This window comes from Leuresthes tenuis, unplaced genomic scaffold (genome assembly GCF_036924035.1).
Source record: "Leuresthes tenuis unplaced genomic scaffold, fLeuTen1.0.hap1 SCAF_9, whole genome shotgun sequence".
Lineage (NCBI taxonomy): Eukaryota > Metazoa > Chordata > Actinopteri > Atheriniformes > Atherinopsidae > Leuresthes > Leuresthes tenuis.
In genome coordinates this window covers 28,574,607-28,592,081 of record NW_027325363.1, presented here as the reverse complement: position 1 = coordinate 28,592,081, position 17,475 = coordinate 28,574,607, and the positions used below count along the sequence as shown (strand labels likewise).

The following is a 17,475-nucleotide window of genomic DNA, read 5'->3' as shown; positions in this document are numbered from 1 at the left end:
GGTAGTGGATGTAACCTCGGTTTTCAAGGTGGCCAGAGTGTCGCCCACCCGCTGCACTGAGCACTCTTCAGCCCTTTTAAATGGTATAACTTTGCACTCCCGCACGCTCCAGCAAGCACCATTCAAGCAACAACTTTGCACTCCAGCTTCGAACATCGGCACAGTCGCAACAAGTAAGGCGACTCTACTCAGAGAAGTCACTCTGCACAGTAAGAAGATTTCTTTTGCACAGACAGAAAGGGCTTCTCCCGCAAAGGTAAAGCCTGCCAAAAATAGAAACAACTCATTAGTGCTGCTCTCCACAGAAATCTTTAGTAAAAGGCGAAAGACTTATGAGAAAGAGTTATGAAGAGAAACCAGAGTACGATTATCCGTCACTGCGGGAGCAGGGCATCAGGCTAGTTGGCATAGCCACCTTCCCCATGGTGAGCTTTGCTTGGTTGAGACGCTTGCCCCCCCCCCCCCCTTGCTCCTCGGCTGACCAAGTAGGAACAATCGGGCCCTATTCGATGGCTGCCTTGTCTTTTACTCTGTGCAAAAGACAAGGCAGCAACAAAAACACCACGAGAATCCCGTATTGAGGCTTTGTTCTGATCGCTCATTCGGTGTCGCGTTTCTTTCAAGCAATTCTCCCGGTTAGCCCACACTCGGCTCGCTCCCATAGCCGTGTTAAAGTCTACTTCACATTCACTCTCTTTTCTCAGCAGACTCTTGGGATTTTATCTATAAAATGAATTTCTTCACTCAAACTATGTGAAAACTGCTTTGTCCTTAATATTTACCATGTCTAGAAAGATTTAAACAAAAAAAACAACGTTGTACTTTGCAGTAAAAGAAAGAGCAAATCTAAAGTTTCAGGAATCCGAGAATAAGCTTACTTTCATGAGTGCTTCACGATTTCGGATTTTGCTATAAAATGAATTCCTTCACTCATACTAAATTAAAACTGCTAAACCGCTAATCTGTTATATGTAAGGCAGATGTCAAATTCACCGAAATAGGATCAAAGGGTATTCGGCCAATCGAGCTGTAGCAGCTTCGGTAAAAGAGTATAAGTTGAAGAGTTTGTGAATAAAGGTGTGCGCACACATAGTGTGCTGTACGAAAATAGGCAGGGAGCAATGCCGGCTGGGGTATATGTTCTTGTATGTTGTCTGACTGTTTGATTTGAATGTGTTGTGTAAGTGTCCTGTTGAATGTTACATGTTTGGGCTTTGACACGCTTCACTGTGGTTGTTAACTGTGTGGTGTGTCCTGAAATGTTATATGTTTGGGCTGTGTGACATGCTTAATGCTTGTCAGTAGCTACCCACTTATTCATATATAGCAACTGACAACATAAGAAGTCCGGACATACTTTGATAGTAGTTGTAGAAGTATCCTTATTGATAATAGATCACTAATTCATAGTGATAGAACAGTAGATGAACAGGTGCTTGCACATGTCTCACGAAAATAAAATGGGTGTATGATTGCTGACGGCAGAGCAATACTGCCAAACTTATGAGTTCTTGTGGCAAACTTGATTCAGTGTCTTGACGTGTATACGCTGTTTCGCTGACTTGATTGTCACAAGAAACAAAGTGTGTTTGATAAGATCCGACCATTTTATTACGGGAGGATCAGTATGTATGGATTCTGATGTGACTGATAAACCCATTCGTATCTTAAGCATAATCTAATACGTGAGACAACGCCCTGGCACACGATAAAAAAAAAAAAAGAGAGAGAGCGGTTTTGTGTCCCCACAGTCCATAATGTAGAAAAGAGAGAAAAAAGCCTTTCTGATTTGGTGTGTGTGCTCATAGTGCAGAGTGTAGAGAAAAGAAAGCCGTTTTGGTGTCACGGGTGTTGTGACTTACACACACACATTTCTAAATTGAGAAAGGAAATTATTTTAGAGGAAGCAGTAGAGTTTAGATCCCACATTTGTTGATAGGCATTCATTTATTTCTTCACTTCTGATGAAGTTTCAACAATAAACAACAAACTTTGTATTATGAGAAAGAACCAGACTCATTCTTCAGGAATCCGAAAATAAGCTCTATTTTATGAGTTATGCACGAATTCGGATTCTCCTATAAAACGAATTCATTAACTCAAACCAAGTTAAGACTGCTTTGTCCTTCATATTTATTCATGTCTAATCAAGTTTCAACGATAAACAACGTTGTACTTTGTAGAATGAGAAAGAACTTCTTCAGCAATAAGCATCTCTCGACATATGACGAAATAAAGATTTTGCTATAAAATTAATTCCTTCTATCAGCCTGACTTAAAACTGTTTGTCCTCCTTATTTATCCACTTCAAATCAAGTTTCAACAATTAAAAAAAAATTGTAGTTTGAGAAAGAACAACTTAATCTTCAGCAATCAGTATAAAAAGAAGTGCAAATGCCAACCATACATACCTAAAAGGTGGAGCGGAAGTATTCAGCTGCAAGTAGGTGTGAATGTTCGACCATAATTTGTAAAAAGCGGGTAAGAAAAGGTTCGAATGCCCGACTATATATTAACAAAAGCGGGAGGAGAGGTCTTCGGATGAGAGTGGGTGAGAATTTCCAACCATAATCTATAAAATACGGTGAAAAAAAATATGTGAATGCCTCATAGAACACTAAAAGCGGAAGTGTTCGGCTGCAAGAAGGTGTGAATGTCTGACTATATTTGGTGAAAAGCAGGTGAAGCAAGGTCTGAATGCCCAACCTTACATCATCAAAAGCGAGATCAGAGGTGTTTGGCTGCAAGAAGGCCATAGTTTGCCAAAAGCGGGTAAGGTGCGAATGTCCGACTAAATATCAACAAAATTTGGGGCGGAGGTCTTCGGATGCAAGTGGGTGTGAATATTCCACCATACAAGTATGGTGGAGAGCAAGTTGTGAATAGCCGACCATAGTTTGGAAAAAGCGGGTAAGAAAAGGTTTGAATGCCCGAACATACACCATCAAAAGAGGGAGCGGAGGTGTTCCGCTGTACGAAGGTGTGAATGTCCGACCATAGTTGGTAAAAAGCGGGTAAGAAAAGGTTAAAATACCCGACTGTACACAATCAATAGCGGGAGCGGAGTTGTTCGGCTACAAGAAGGTGTGAAAGTCCGGGAAGAAAAGGATGGTGTATAGTCGGGCTCGAAAGCCCGACTATACACCATCAAAAAGAAGGTTTGAATGTCCATCAATAATTGCTTTAAAACAAGAAAGTAAATTTTCGAATATCAAACCGCACATGATCATAAGCGGGAGAGGAGGTGTTCGGCTGCAAGAAGGTGTGAATGTCCACCCATAATTCATGAAAAATGGGTAAAAAAAAAGGTGTGAATGCCTAACAATACATTATCAAAAGCAGGTGTGAATGTCAGATCATAATTTGTAAAAAGCTGATGAGTGAGAAAGAGTGAGAATGCCCGACTATACACCATCAAATGCGGGAGCGGAGGTGTTCGGCTCTGAGTAGGTGTGAATGTCCGACCATAATTGCTGAAGAATGTGTTAGAAAAGGTAAGAATGCTGGACCATACATCATCAAAAGCGGGAGAGGTGGTGTTCGGCTGCAAAAAGGTGTGACTGTTCGACTAAAGTTTGTAAAAAGAGGGTAAGATAAGGTGCGAATGCCTGACAATGTATGATCAAAAGCGGGAGCGGAGGTGTTCAACTGCAAGAAGGTCTACATGTCCATCAATAATTGCTAGAAAACATGAAAGAAACTTTTCGAAAATCAAACCGCACATGATCATAAGTGGGATAGGAGGTTTTCAGCTGCAAGGTGTGAATGTCCACCCATAATTCCTGAAAAATGGGCAAAAAAAAGGTGTGAATGCCCAACCATACATCATCAAAAGCAGGAGTGGAAGTGTTCGGCTACAAGAAGGTGTGAACGTCCAACCAAAATAAGTTAAAATTTAGTTAAGAAAAGGTTCGAATATCCAACCAAACATAATCAAAAGCGGGAGCAGAGCTGTTCGACTGCAAGTAGGTGTGAATGTCAGATCATAATTTGCAAAAAGCTGATCAGAAAGGGTGAGAATGCCCGACTATACATCATCAAATGCGGGAGCGGAGTGGTTCGGCTGTGAGTAGGTGTGAATCTCCGACCATAATTGCTGAAAAATGTTTTAGAAAAGGTAAAAATGCCGGTCCATACATCATCAAAAGCGAGAGAGGTTGTGTTCGACTGCAAGTAGGTGTGAATGTCCAGCCATAATTACTCACAAACGGGTAAGAAAAGGTAGTAGCCAGACCATATATGATCAAAACAGGGAGCGGAGGTGGTTCAGCTGCAAGAAGGTTTGAATGTCAAACTAAAGTTCAAATATATTAACAAAAGCGGGAGGAGAGGTCTTCGGATGAGAGTGGTTGAAAATTTCCAACCATAATGTATAAAATGCGGTGAAAAAAAAGGTGTGATAGAACACTAAAAGGTGGAGCGGAAGTGTTCGGCTGCAAGAAGGTGTGAATGTCCGACTATATTTGGTGAAAAGCAGGTGAAGCAAGGTCTGAATGCCCAACCTTACATCATCAAAAGCAAGATCAGAGTTGTTTGGCTGCAAGAAGGCCATGGTTTGCCAAAAGCGGGTAAGGTGCGAATGTCCGACTAAATATCAACAAAATTTGGGGCGGAGGTCTTCGGATGCAAGTGGGTGTGAATATCCCACCATACAAGTATGGTGGAGAGGAAGCTGTGAATAGCCGACCATAGTTTGGAAAAAGCGGGTAAGAAAAGGTTTGAATGCCCGAACATACACCATCAAAAGAGGGAGCGGAGGTGTTCCGCTGTACGAAGGTGTGAATGTCCGACCATACTTGGTAAAAAGCGGGTAAGAAAAGGTTAAAATACCCGACTGTACACAATCAATAGCGGGAGCGGATGTGTTCGGCTACAAGAAGGTGTGACAGTCCGACCATGGTTTGTAAAAAGCGGGTAAGAAAAGGTGCGAATGTCCGACAATGTATGATCAAAAGAGAGAGCGGAGGTTTTCGGATACACGAAGGTTTGAATGTCCTACCATAGTTTGTAAATAGCGGGTAAGAAAAGGTTCGAATGCCCGACTATACACCATAAAAAGCGGGAGCGGAGGTGTTCGGCTACAAGAAGGTGTGAAAGTCCGACCATGGTTTGTAAAAAGCAGTTAAGAAAAGGTTCGAATATCCAACCAAACATAATCAAAAGCGGGAGCAGAGCTGTTCGACTGCAAGTAGGTGTGAATGTCCAGCCATAATTACTCACAAACGGGGGAAGAAAAGGTAGTATTGCCAGACCATACATGATCAAAACAGGGAGCGGAGGTTCAGCTGCAAGGTGTTAATGTCTGACTATAGTTTGTAAAAAGCGGGTAAGACAAGGTGCGAATGCCCAACAATGTATGATCAAAAGAGAGAGCGGAGGTGTTCGGCTGCAAGGTCTGAATGTCCAACCATAATTTGTAAAAACCGAGTAAGAAAAGGCTCGAAAGCCCGACTATACATCATCAAAAGCGGGAGCGGAGGTGTTCAGCTGCAAGAAGGTGTGAATGTTCGACTAAAGTTTGTAAAAAGCTGGTAAGACAAGGAGCGATGTCCCGACATTGTATGATCAAAAGCGGGAGCGGAGGTGTCCAGCTGTGAGTAGGTGTGAATGTCCGACCATAATTGCTGAAAAATGTGTTAGAAAAGGTAACAATACTGGACCATACATCATCAAAAGCGGGAGAGGTGGTGTTCGGCTGCAAGAAGGTGTGAAAGTCCGACAATGGTTTGTAAAAAGCGGGTAAAAAAAGGTTCGAATGCCCGAATATACATCATCAAAAGCGGAAGCGGAGGTGTTCGGATGCAAGAAGGTGTGAACGTCCGACCAAAGTTTGTAAAAAGCAGTGAAAAGCGAGAAAAAGCATTTCGTGAGTTCTGCATGATTTGGGATTTTGCTTATAAAATGCATTACTTCACTCAAACTATGTTAAAACTGATTTGTCCTTCATATTTACCATGTCTAGAAATATTTAAACAAAAAAAACAACGTTGTACTTTGCAGTAAAAGAAAGAGCAAATCTAAAGTTTCAGGAATCCGAGTATAAGCCTGCTTTCATGAGTTCTGCACGATTTCGGAATTTGCTATAAAATGAATTGCTTTGCTCAAACCAAGTTAAAACTGCTTTGTCCTTCCATATTCATCAATGTCTAGATCGACTTCAACAAAGAAAAACATTGGACTTTGCAGTAGAAGAAGTTGAAATCCATCTACACATTGATAAATATGAAGGACAAAGCAGTTCCCACTTGCCCATAAGAAAATAAGCTTATTCTCCGATTCCTGATCCTTCAGTGTTTCTCTTTCTTCTACTGCAAAATTCAATGTTGTTCTTTGTTGAAGTCGATCTAGACATTGATAAATATGAAGGAAAAAGCAGTTTTAACTTGGTTTGAGTGAATTAATTCATTTTATACATAAAATCCGAAATCGTGCAGAACTCATGAAAATAAGCTTATTCTCGGATTCCTAAAACTTTTGATTTGCTCTTTCTTTTATTGCAAAGTACAACGTTGTTTTTTTTTGTTTAAATCTATCGAGACATTGATAAATATGAAGGTAAAAGCCGTTTTAACATAGTTTGAGTGAAGGAATTAATTTTATAGATAAAATCCCAAATCATGCAGAACTCCTCAAAAGGGAGGTATGGCTTAATCACAAGTGTGGCTCTTTCTCATTCAGGGTAATATGAGGAAGTTTATGCTTGAAATATATGTAGAAATGGGTACATATGAAGGACAAAGCAGTGTTAACTTAGTTTGCGTGAAGAAATTCATTTTATACATAAATTCCGAAATCGTGCAGAACTCATGAAAATAAGCTTATTCTCGGATTCCTAAAACTTTTGATTTGCACTTTCTTTTACTGCAAAGTACAACGTTGTTTTTTGTTGAAATCTATCTAGACATTGATAAATACCAGCCGATACTCTGGTGCCGCTTTTGATAATTTATGGTTGGGCATTCTTACCTTTTCTTACCCGCTTTTTACAAATTATGATCTTACATTCACACCTACTTGCAGTCGAACACCTTCTCATCCACTTATGATCATGTGCGGTTGGGCTTTCGCACCTTTTCTTACCCATTTTTCAGTAATTATGGGTGGACATTCAGACCTTCTTGCAGCCGAAAACCTCCGCTCCTCTTTTGATCATACATTGTCGGGCATTCACACCTTGTCTTACCCGCTTTTTACAAACTTTAGTCGGACATTCAAACCTTCTTGCAGCTGAACCACCTCCGCTCCCTGTTTTGATCATATATGGTCTGGCAATAGTACCTTTTCTTACACGTTTGTGAGTAATTATGGCTGGACATTCACACCTTCTTGCAGCCGAACACAACCTCTCCCGCTTTTGATGATATATGGTCCGGCATTCTTACCTTTTCTAACACATTTTTCAACAATTATGGTCGGACATTCACACCTACTCACAGACGAACACCTCCGCTCCCACATTTGATAGTGTATAGTCGGGCATTCTCACCCTTTCTCATCAGATTTTTGCAAATTATGATCTGATATTCACACCTACTTGAAGTCGAACAGCTCTGCTCCCGCTTTTGATTATGTTTGGTTGGATATTCGAACATTTTCTTAATGCTTTTTACAAACTTTGGTCGGACGTTCACACCGTCTTGCAGCCGAACACCTCCGCTTCCGCTTTTGATGGTGTATAGTCGGGCATTCGAGCCTTTTCTTACCCACCTATTACTTACTATGGTTGGACATTCAAACCTTCTTGTAGCCGAACACATCCGCTCCTGCTTTTGATGATGTATGATTTGGCATTCGCACCTTTTCTTACCCATTTTTCAGTAATTATTGGTCGGACATTCAGACCTTCTTGCACCTGAACACCTCTGCTCCCGCTTTTGATGGTGTATAGTCGGGCTTTCGAGCCTTTTCTTCCCCGATTTTTACAAATTATGGTTGGACATTCAGACCTTGCAGCCGAAAACCTCCGCTCCCTCTTTTGATCATACATTGTCGGGCATTCGCCCCTTGTCTTACACGGTTTTGACAAACTTTAGTCAGACATTCACACCTTGCAGCTGAACCACCTCCATTCCCTGTTTTGATCATGTGTGGTCTGGAAATACTACCTTTTCTTCTCCCGTTTGTGAGTAATTATGGCTGGACATTCACACCTACTTGCAGCCGAAAAACCACCTCTCCCGCTTTTGATGATGTATTGTCCGGCATTCTAGTCTTTTCTATCACATTTTTCAGCAATTATGATCTGACATTCACACCTACTTGCAGTCGAACAGCTCTGCTCCCGCTTTTGATTATGTTCGGTTGGATATTCAAACCTTTTCTTAACTGCTTTTTACAAACTTTGGTCGGACGTTCACACCTTCTTGCAGCCGAACACCCCCGCTTCCGCTTTTGATGGTATATATTCGGGTATTCGAACCTTCTCTTACCCGCTTTTTACAAACCATGGTTGGACTTTCATACCTTCTTGTAGCTGAACAACTCCACTCCTGCTTTTGATGATTTATGGTTGGACATTCGCATCTTTTCCTACCCATTTTTCAGTAATTATAGGTGGATATTCACATCTTCTTGCAGCTGAACACCTCCTCTCCCGCTAATGATTATGTAAGGTTTGATATTCGAAAATTTTCTTTCATGTTTTAAAGCAATTATTAATGGACATTCACACCTACTTGCAGCCGAACACCACCTCTCCCGCTTTTGATGATGTATAGACCGGCATTCTTACCTTTTCTAACACATTTTTCAGCAATTATGGTTGGAGAATCACACCTACTCACAGCCGAACAACTCCACTACCGCATTTGATGGTGTATAGTTTGGATTTCTCACCCTTTCTCATCAGCTTTTTGCAAATTATTATCTGACATTCACACCTACTTGCAGTCGAACAGCTCTGCTCCCGCTTTTGATTATGTTTGGTTAGATATTCGATACCCTTTTCTTAACTGCTTTTTTACAAACTTTGGTCGGAACGTTCTCACACCTTCTTGCAGCCGAACACCTACACTTCCGGTTTTGATAGTGTATATTCGGGCATACAAACCTTTTCTTACCCGCTTTTTACAAACCATGGTCGGACTTTCACACCTTCTCTTAGCTGAACAACTCCGCTCCCTCTTTTGATTGTGTACAGTCGGGTATTTTAACCTTTTCTTACCCGCTTTTTACCAACTATGATCGGACATTCACACCGTCTTACAGCGGAACACCTCTGCTCCCACTTTTGATGGTGTATAGTCGGGCATTCGAACCTTTTCTTACCCGCTTTTTACAAACTATGGTGGGACATTCAAACCTTCTTGTATCCGAAAACCTCCGCTCTCTCTTTTGATCATACATTGTCGGACATTCGCACCTTTTCTTACCCGCTTTTTACAAACCATGGTCGGACTTTCACACCTTCTTGTAGCCGAACACATCCGCTCCCGCTATTGATTGTGTACAGTCGGATATTTTAACCTTTTCTTACCCGCTTTTTACCAACTATGGTCGGACATTCACACCTTCGTACAGCGGAACACCTCCGCTCCCTCTTTTGATGGTGTATGTTCGGGTATTCAAACCTTTTCTTACCCGCTTTTTCCAAACTATGGTTGGCTATTCACAGCTTCCTCTCCACCATACTTGTATGGTTGGATATTCACACCTACTTGCATCCGAAGACCTCTGCCCCAAATTTTGTTGATATTTAGTCGGACATTCGCACCTTACCCGCTTTTGGCAAACTATGGCCTTCTTGCAGCCAAACACCTCTGATCTCGCTTTTGATGATGTAAGGTTGGGCATTCAGACCTTGCTTCACCTGCTTTTCACCAAATATAGTCGGACATTCAACACCTTCTTGCAGCCGAACACTTCCGCTCCACCTTTTAGTGTTCTATCACACCTTTTTTTCACCGCATTTTATACATTATGGTTGGAAATTTTCAACCACTCTCATCCGAAGACCTCTCCTCCCGCTTTTGTTAATATATTTGAACTTTAGTCGGACATTCAAACCTTCTTACAGCGTAACACCTCCGCTCCCTCTTTTGATGGTGTATGTTCGGGCATTCGAACCTTTTCTTACCCGCTTTTTACAAACCATGGTCGGACTTTCACACCTTTTAGTAGCCGAACAACTCCGCTCCCGCTATTGATTGTGTACAGTCGGGTATTTTAACCTTTTCTTACCCGCTTTTTACCAACTATGGTCGGACATTCACACCGTCTTACAGCGGAACACCTCCTCTCCCGCTTATGATCATGTACGGTTTGATATTCGAAAATTTACTTTCTTGTTTTAAAGCAATTATTGATGGACATTCAAACCTTCTTTTTGATGGTGTATAGTCGGGCTTTCGAGCCTTTTCTTCCCGGTTTTTACAAACCATGGTCGGACTTTCACACCTTCTTGTAGCCGAACAACTCCGCTCCTGCTATTGATTGTGTACAGTCGGGTATTTTAACCTTTTCTTACCCGCTTTTTACCAACTATGGTCGGACATTCACACCGTCTTACAGCGGAACACCTCCTCTCCCGCTTATGATCATGTACGGTTTGATATTCGAAAATTTACTTTCTTGTTTTAAAGCAATTATTGATGGACATTCAAACCTTCTTTTTGATGGTGTATAGTCGGGCTTTCGAGCCTTTTCTTCCCGGTTTTTACAAACCATGGTCGGACTTTCACACCTTCTTGTAGCCGAACAACTCCGCTCCTGCTATTGATTGTGTACAGTCGGGTATTTTAACCTTTTCTTACCCGCTTTTTACCAACTATGGTCGGACATTCACACCGTCTTACAGCGGAACACCTCTGCTCCCGCTTTTGATGGTGTATATAGTCGGGCATTCGAACCTTTTCTTACCCGCTTTTTACAAACTATGGTGGGACATTCAAACCTTCTTGTATCCGAACACCTCCGCTCTCTCTTTTGATCATACATTGTCGGACATTCGCACCTTTTCTTACCCGCTTTTTACAAACCATGGTTGGACTTTCACACCTTCTTGTAGCCGAACACATCCGCTCCCGCTATTGATTGTGTAACGTCGGGTATTTTAACCTTTTCTTACCCGCTTTTTACCAACTATGGTCGGACATTCACACCTTCGTACAGCGGAACACCTCCGCTCCCTCTTTTGATGGTGTATGTTCGGGTATTAAAACCTTTTCTTACCCGCTTTTACCAAACTATGGTCGGCTATTCACAGCTTCCTCTCCACCATACTTGTATGGTTTGGATATTCACACCCACTTGCATCCGAAGACCTCTGCCCCAAATTTTTTTTATATTTAGTCGGACATTCGCACCTTACCCGCTTTTGGCAAACTATGGCCTTCTTGCAGCCAAACACCTCTGATCTCGCATTTGATGATGTAAGGTTTGGCATTCAGACCTTGCTTCACCTGCTTTTCACCAAATATAGTCGGACATTCACACCTTTCTTGCAGCCGAACACTTCCGCTCCACCTTTTAGTGTTATATCACACCCTTATTTTCACCGCATTTTTATACATTATGGTTGGAAATTTTCAACCACTCTCATCCGAAGACCTCTCCTCCCGCTTTCTTTAATATATTTGAACTTTAGTCGGACATTCAAACCTTCTTGCAGCTGAACCACCTCCGCTCCCTGTTTTGATCATATATGGTCTGGCAATACTACCTTTTTCTTACCCGTTTGTGAGTAATTATGGCTGGACATTCACACCTACTTGCAGCCGAACACAACCCCTCTCGCTTTTGATGATGTATGGACCGGCATTTTTACCTTTTCTAACACATTTTTCAGCAATTATGGTCGGAGATTCACACCTACTCACAGCCGAACAACTCCGCTCCCGCATTTGATGATGTATAGTCGGGCATTCTCACCCTTTCTCATCAGCTTTTTGCAAATTATGATCTGACATTCACACCTACTTGCAGTCGAAAAGCTCTGCTCCCGCTTTTGATTATGTTTGGTTGGATATTCGAACACTTTTCTTTACTGCTTTTTACATATTTTGGTTGGGACGTTCACACCTTCTTGTAGCCGAACACTTCCACTCCTGCTTTTGATGATGTATGGTTGGGCATTACACACCTTTTTTTTGCCCATTTTTCAGGCATTATGGGTGGACATTCACACCTTGCAGCTGAACACCTCCTATCCCCACTTATGATCATGTGCGGTTTTGATTTTCGAAAAGTTTCTTTCATGTTTTTCTAGCAATTATTGATGGACATGTAGACCTTCTTGCAGCTGAACACCTCCGCTCCCCGCTTTTGATCATACATTGTCAGGCATTCGCACCTTGTCTTACCCACTTTTTACAAACTTTAGTCGAACAGTTACACTTTTTGCAGCCGAACACCACCTCTCCCCGCTTTTGATGATGTATGGTCCAGCATTCTTATCTTTTCTAACACATTCTTTCAGCAATTATGGTCGGACATTCACACCTACTCAGAGCCGAACACCTCCGCTCCCGCATTTGATGGTGTATAGTCGGGCATTCTCACCCTTTCTCATCAGCTTTTTACAAATTATAATCTGACATTCACACCTGCTTTTGATAATGTATTGTTAGGCATTCGCACCTTTTTTTTACCCATTTTTCAATGAATTATGGGTGGACATTCACACCTTCTTGCAGCCGAACACCTTCCTCTCCCACTTATGATCATGTGCGGTTTGATATTCGAAAATTTACTTTCTTGTTTTAAAGCAATTATTGATGGACATTCAAACCTTCTTTTTGATGGTGTATAGTCGGGCTTTCGAGCCTTTTCTTCCCGGTTTTTACAAACCATGGTCGGACTTTCACACCTTCTTGTAGCCGAACAACTCCGCTCCTGCTTTTGATGGTGTATAGTCGGAGCATTCCGAACCTTTTCTTACCCGCTTTTTACAAACTATATGGTGGGACATTCAAACCTTCTTGTATCCGAAAACCTCCGCTCTCTCTTTTGATCATACATTGTCGGACATTAGCACCCTTTTCTTACCCGCTTTTTACAAACCAGGGTCGGACTTTCACTCTTCGTTGTAGCCGAACACATCCGCCTCCCGCTATTGATTGTGTACAGTCGGGTATTTTAACCTTTTCTTACCCGCTTTTTACCAACTATGGTCGGACATTCACACCTTCGTACAGCGGAACACCTCCGCTCCCTCTTTTGATGGTGTATGTTCGGGCATTCAAACCTTTTCTTACCCGCTTTTTCCAAACTATGGTCGGCTATTCACAGCTTCCTCTCCACCATACTTGTATGGTGGAATATTCACAACCCAGCTTGCATCCGAAGACCTCCGCCCACAAATTTTGTTGATATTTAGTCGGACATTCGCACCTTACCCGCTTTTGGAAAACTATGGCCTTCTTGCAGCCAAACACCTCTGATCTCGCTTTTGATGATGTAAGGTTGGGCATTCAGACCTTGCTTCACCTGCTTTTCACCAAATATAGTCGGACATTCACACCTTCTTGCAGCCGAACACTTCCGCTTTTAGTGTTCTATGAGGCATTCACATTATATTTTTTCACCGTACTTTATAGATTATGGGTTGGAAATTCTCACCCACTCTCATCTGAAGACCTCTCCTCTCCGCTTTTGTTAATATATAGTCGGGCATTTGAACCTTTTCTTACCCCGCTTTTTACAAATTATAGTCGAACATTCACACCTACTTGCAGCTGAATACTTCCGCTCCACCTTTTAGGTATGTATGGTTGGCATTTGCACCTCTTTTTATACTGATTGCTGAAGATTAAGTTGTACTTTCTCAAACTACAACATTTTTTTATTTGTTGAAACTTGATTTGAAGTGGATAAATAAGGAGGACAAACAGTTTTAAGTCAGGCTGATAGAAGGAATTAATTTTATAGCAAAATCTGTACTTCGTCATATGTCGAGAGATGCTTATTGCTGAAGAAGTTCTTTCTCATTCTACAAAGTACAACGTTGTTTATCGTTGAAACTTGATTAGACATGAATAAATATGAAGGACAAAGCAGTCTTAACTTGGTTTGAGTTAAGGAATTCGTTTTATAGGAGAATCCGAATTCGTGCATAACTCATAAAATAGAGCTTATTTTCGGATTCCTGAAGAATGATTCTGGTTCTTTCTCATAATACAAAGTTTGTTGTTTATTGTTGAAACTTCATCAGAAGTGAAGAAATAAATGAATGCCTATCAACAAATGTGGGATCTAAACTCTAGTGCTTCCTCTAAAATAATTTCCTTTCTCAATTTAGAAATGTGTGTATGTAAGTCACAACACCCGTGACACCAAAACGGCTTTCTTTTCTCTACACTCTGCACTATGAGCACACACACCAAATCAGAAAGGCTTTTTTCTCTCTTTTCTACATTATGGACTGTGGGGACACAAAACCGCTCTCTCTCTTTTTTTTTTTATATCGTGTGCCAGGGCGTTGTCTCATGTATTAGATTATGCTTAAGATACGAATGGGTTTATCAGTCACATCAGAATCCATACATACTGATCCTCCCGTAATAAAATGGTCGGATCTTATCAAACACACTTTGTTTCTTGTGACAATCAAGTCAGCGAAACAGCGTATACACGTCAAGACACTGAATCAAGTTTGCCACAAGAACTCATAAGTTTGGCAGTATTGCTCTGCCATCAGCAATGATACACCCATTTTATTTTCGTGAGACATGTGCAAGCACCTGTTCATCTACTGTTCTATCACTATGAATTAGTGATCTATTATCAATAAGGATACTTCTACAACTACTATCAAAGTATGTCCGGACTTCTTATGTTGTCAGTTGCTATATATGAATAAGTGGGTAGCTACTGACAAGCATTAAGCATGTCACACAGCCCAAACATATAACATTTCAGGACACACCACACAGTTAACAACCACAGTGAAGCGTGTCAAAGCCCAAACATGTAACATTCAACAGGACACTTACACAACACATTCAAATCAAACAGTCAGACAACATACAAGAACATATACCCCAGCCGGCATTGCTCCCTGCCTATTTTCGTACAGCACACTATGTGTGCGCACACCTTTATTCACAAACTCTTCAACTTATACTCTTTTACCGAAGCTGCTACAGCTCGATTGGCCGAATACCCTTTGATCCTATTTCGGTGAATTTGACATCTGCCTTACATATAACAGATTAGCGGTTTAGCAGTTTTAATTTAGTTTGAGTGAAGGAATTCATTTTATAGCAAATCGTGAAGAACTCATGAAAGTAAGCTTATTCTCGGATTCCTGAAACTTTAGATTTGCTCTTTCTTTTACTGCAAAGTACAACGTTGTTTTTTTTGTTTAAATCTTTCTAGACATGGTAAATATTAAGGACAAAGCAGTTTTCACATAGTTTGAGTGAAGGAATTCATTTTATAGATAAAATCCCAAGAGTCTGCTGAGAAAAGAGAGTGAATGCGAAGTAGACTTTAACACGGCTATGGGAGCGAGCCGAGTGTGGGCTAACCAGGAGAATTGCTTGAAAGAAACGCGACCCCGAATGAGCGGTCAGAACAAAGCCTCAATACGGGATTCTCGTGGTGTTTTTGTTGCTGCCTTGTCTTTTGCACAGAGTAAAAGACAAGGCAGCCATCGAATAGGGCCCGATTGTTCCTACTTGGTCAGCCGAGGAGCAAGGGGGGGGGAGCAAGCGTCTCAACCAAGCAAAGCTCACCATGGGGAAGGTGGCTATGGCAACAAGCCTGATGCCCTGCTCCCGCAGTGACGGATAATCGTACTCTGGTTTCTCTTCATAACGTACAAGTCTTTCGCCTTTTACTAAAGATTTCTGTGGAGAGCAGCACTAATGAGTTGTTTCTATTTTTGGCAGGCTTTACCTTGGCGGGTGAAGCCCTTTCTGTCTGTGCAAAAGAAATCTTGTTACTGTGCAGAGTGACTTCTCTGAGTAGAGTCGCCTTACTTGTTGCGACTGTGCCGATGTTCGAAGCTGGAGTGCAAAGTTGTTGCTTGAATGGTGCTTGCTGGAGCGTGCGGGAGTGCAAAGTTATACCATTTAAAAGGGCTGAAGAGTGCTCAGTGCAGCGGGTGGGCGACACTCTGGCCACCTTGAAAACCGAGGTTACATCCACTACCAGGGGCAGCCCAAGTTCTGCCGCAAGTGTGGTGAGCATGGGCACCTGGTTGAGGCTTGTACCAAGGTGTTATGTGGGAAGAGCAGAGAAATTGGGCAAACTTTTGGAGAGTGTCCAAATGGCAGGAAATGTAATCTCTGTGGAGAATTAAATCACCTCTTCAGAGATTGCCCTAAATCTTTTGCCAACAAATTAAAGACGGTAAAGCCACAGTCAAGCCAACAAAGAGAAGGAACAAAGGTGGCAGTTGGTGAACAAAGTGAAGAGGTTGACCCAATAAATTCAAACTTCCCGCCAAAAGCTTGGATTGGAAGTGAGGAGCAAAAAGGGGAGGGGCCTGTAGAGGCCTCACCACTCAGTGTTGAAGTCTGTGAGAATTCACAGGCAGAGGGTGGAGCTACGCTAAATGAGGAGGAAGAGCAGACAGGTGAGTCTAGTGAAGATACTCACCTCCCCGAACGTCAACAGAAGGTCAATTTGTTGATAGGCATTCATTTATTTCTTCACTTCTGATGAAGTTTCAACAATAAACAACAAACTTTGTATTATGAGAAAGAACCAGAATCATTCTTCAGGAATCCGAAAATAAGCTCTATTTTATGAGTTATGCACGAATTCGGATTCTCCTATAAAACGAATTCCTTAACTCAAACCAAGTTAAGACTGCTTTGTCCTTCATATTTATTCATGTCTAATCAAGTTTCAACGATAAACAACGTTGTACTTTGTAGAATGAGAAAGAACTTCTTCAGCAATAAGCATCTCTCGACATATGACGAAGTACAGATTTTGCTATAAAATTAATTCCTTCTATCAGCCTGACTTAAAACTGTTTGTCCTCCTTATTTATCCACTTCAAATCAAGTTTCAACAAATAAAAAAATGTTGTAGTTTGAGAAAGTACAACTTAATCTTCAGCAATCAGTATAAAAAGAGGTGCAAATGCCAACCATACATACCTAAAAGGTGGAGCGGAAGTATTCAGCTGCAAGTAGGTGTGAATGTTCGACTATAATTTGTAAAAAGCGGGTAAGAAAAGGTTCGAATGCCCGACTATATATTAACAAAAGCGGGAGGAGAGGTCTTCGGATGAGAGTGGGTGAGAATTTCCAACCATAATCTATAAAATACGGTGAAAAAAAATATGTGAATGCCTCATAGAACACTAAAACCGGAAGTGTTCGGCTGCAAGAAGGTGTGAATGTCCGACTATATTTGGTGAAAAGCAGGTGAAGCAAGGTCTGAATGCCCAACCTTACATCATCAAAAGCGAGATCAGAGGTGTTTGGCTGCAAGAAGGCCATAGTTTGCCAAAAGCGGGTAAGGTGCGAATGTCCGACTAAATATCAACAAAATTTGGGGCGGAGGTCTTCGGATGCAAGT

The 17,475-nt window shown here is 41.6% G+C and overlaps 2 non-coding genes across 2 annotated transcripts; one reads left to right on the top strand and one right to left on the bottom strand.

Annotated features, from left to right (window-relative positions):
• Nucleotides 1–245: 245 nt before the first annotated feature.
• Nucleotides 246–365, bottom strand: LOC140314881 (U5 spliceosomal RNA). Its single transcript, XR_011917210.1, has one exon. It is a non-coding gene; the product is annotated as a U5 spliceosomal RNA (small nuclear RNA).
• Nucleotides 366–15,734: 15,369 nt separating this feature from the next.
• Nucleotides 15,735–15,848, top strand: LOC140314859 (U5 spliceosomal RNA). The gene has a single exon (XR_011917189.1). It is a non-coding gene; the product is annotated as a U5 spliceosomal RNA (small nuclear RNA).
• The last annotated feature ends 1,627 nt before the right edge of the window (nucleotides 15,849–17,475 follow it).